Source organism: Cibotium barometz, chromosome 24 (genome assembly GCF_041138505.1).
Source record: "Cibotium barometz isolate CiBa-2024 chromosome 24, ASM4113850v1, whole genome shotgun sequence".
In the NCBI taxonomy this organism is placed as follows: Eukaryota; Viridiplantae; Streptophyta; class Polypodiopsida; order Cyatheales; family Cibotiaceae; genus Cibotium; species Cibotium barometz.
In genome coordinates, this window is record NC_141069.1 from 33,063,779 (window position 1) to 33,066,501 (window position 2,723).

A 2,723-nucleotide genomic window follows, 5' to 3' on the forward strand; every position below is an offset into this window, starting at 1 on the left:
CAACAGAAGTGCTCTATGGGCTACAAATTAAGGCCTGCCCCTCCCTGAGGACGTGGGGACTGGTAATTATAATACCCCTAGAAAGCTGGCCAAATTCTTGCACAGGAGCTAGAGCAACCGCAGGTCGAGGCTTTCTTTTTCGCCGGATCACTCAAAAGAAACAATGAAACGTGTTTGGGCTGGGGCGGCTCCAGTGGCTCCGACACTTCGACCCCCCCCCCCCACGATCCCGCCGTAGCTGAATCCCACAGCCTGCACTGCTACAAGCAGCACCAGCGGAGCGGATACCATCACACTGTGGCCAAGATTGCTGCTTCCTTCAATCCCATTGTTACCAATACAAGTCAGAACTAGACTTTGAGGTGCTTACTCGCCAAGACTTGGGCCTGGTTATGACTTCATACATAAAGTGGGGCGTGAGATTCATGCCCCAAACTTACGGCATGTTTCACTTCTAAGGCATATTGTACAAGGTAGCTTTAACTTTTTTTTATTTTAAAAGCACCTTTCTCGTAACAGCTCTCTCTCTCTCTCTCTCTCTCTCTCTCAATTTCTCTCTCCTTATGATGGAAGAGCTCTTGTTTTATTTCTTTAATAGTCACATCTCTATTTCTCCTTATGATGGGGAGCTCTTGTTTTCTTTCTTTAATAGTCACAAGTAAGAGTTCTCTCTCTCTCTCTCTCTCTCTCTCTCTCTCTCCCCTTATGATGGAAGAGCTCTTGTTTTTTTTAATTTAATATTCACAAGTAGATGATACAACACAAAATTACTTTTCCAAGATAAGACCATTAAAAAATTATACCTTCATTTCGAATTTTAAAAATCTCAAAATCATCCCTTCTCCTTGGCCCTTTTTCTCCCTTTCCTCTAGCCATGTGAAAAGGGAGTAAGTTGTATTTAATAAAGGGTCGATGTGAACATAAACACTAAGAGTCTTATCCACTCAACCCATTAGATGATTTTTTATTATTTTCAAAAGGTCCAACCAATGCATTCAAATCCATTGAAGAGCTATTATGAAGAGGATGAGTGAGAGAAGCATAGCTTGGACCATCAAGACATGCCAACAAGGCAATGTGGATGGGTTGTTAGGATCATGGAAGAATCAAGGATGGAACATGCCGAGTTAAAAAGTGACCTCCACTTTGCCGGTTGTTGTTGGCTTCTTTGCGTTCCTTTCTCTTGCTTGTCCCGAAGAGGCTACATCCCAGAGATCAGGCCTAGGAGTAGCCTCCCCGTCTCGTCCATGGGAAGTAGACTTGGTGGTTCTAGATTCTTCTGTAATAGTGATTCCTTTGGCACAAAGATAGGCTTTGGCAGCTTCAACTCCTTTGGCGTCAGTGGCTCTATCTTTGATGAAGTCTTCAAACATTTGAGCCCTTTTTATCCTGTTCCTTTTCGGCTCTCCAAGCAAGGATTTCTTCATCCCTGCACAAACACTTGAATTGTTGAAAATCTTTGTACTTTTTTGATGACATGGCCACGGTCTCATGAGTAATGGATCGACGACCTTGGTTGCCATCACAGTTGTTCCCATCCCGAAGTCCTGGATCGGCCTCATAATTGTTCCCTTCATTAGGCCCTTGGTTGCCCTCTAGTCTTGACATGGCTTTGTCACCCCAAGAAAGATTTCTAAAGAGAAATCCTGCTCTGATACCATTGTAAGCCCAGCGGGGTGTGCGATGACCAATTCCACCATGTATCCAAGAGATAGAAAGAATAGAGAAGAGAGAGAGAGAGAGAGAGAGAAAGAGAGAGAGAGAGAGAGTAGGGTTTAGAGAACTTTGCACATGACACACACACACTGAGTGGGGAACATGCCCTGCCCCCTTTTATTCAGGAACAATCCATGGGCTTGGAAGCTAGGATCAATATATTAATGAACATAAAAGCAAACAAATATGCCAATGTAGAAACCCAAGTCATAGTCGATGAGATCCTGATGTCAGGATGGCCCACAAGACCTGTCATTAGACTAGTACCAATCCGATGTACCCCCAGCTTGTAAACCAGTTACATAAGTGATAAGTGTATATGATGGAGCTTATTCAATGTTTAGTAGTAGTTTAGTCACCTAAACTAGAGTAGAAACAATCCCAAAAAGCCGTACAAGGGACTATGAACTAAGGATAGATCCACGATAGTGCGATAACCGCCAGACAGCATACTACGATAAGCAGTTGCAATTCAGCCAACACACAACAGCAACAGATCGTATGATGATATACAACAATACAGCGCAGAACAGTAAGCGTCGGCGGCAACGATGAACAGGCGGTGCTGATCAGTACGGTAGCAGCGGACAATCGAGGTCAGCACAGGTAGTATGGTAATGGCGTAGATCATCATGTGACAGTGGCCAAGCATGCAGTGCTGTTCAGTAGGCGGCTGCGCAGTCCAATAGGTAGTGGCGGTGACAAGCTCTATGCTTTGATAATGGCGACTAGTATTGGACCCGTGCGTTGGCTGAGGACCAAGGCTCCAGAAAAGAAATGGTTCTCTCTCTATAGCCATCTCTCTTTCTCTCTCTCTCACACACACAGCCCCCATCTCTCTCTCTCTCTCTCTCTCTCTCTCTCTCTCTCTCTCTCTTCCCCCTTCCATCACACACACACACACATACTTTGTTCAAATAACTAAAGTATTTTAAAATTCTTTCACCATAAAAACACTTCATAATACTTTCATTTTAAAAAAAAGCGCATACCCCCCCTCCACACTT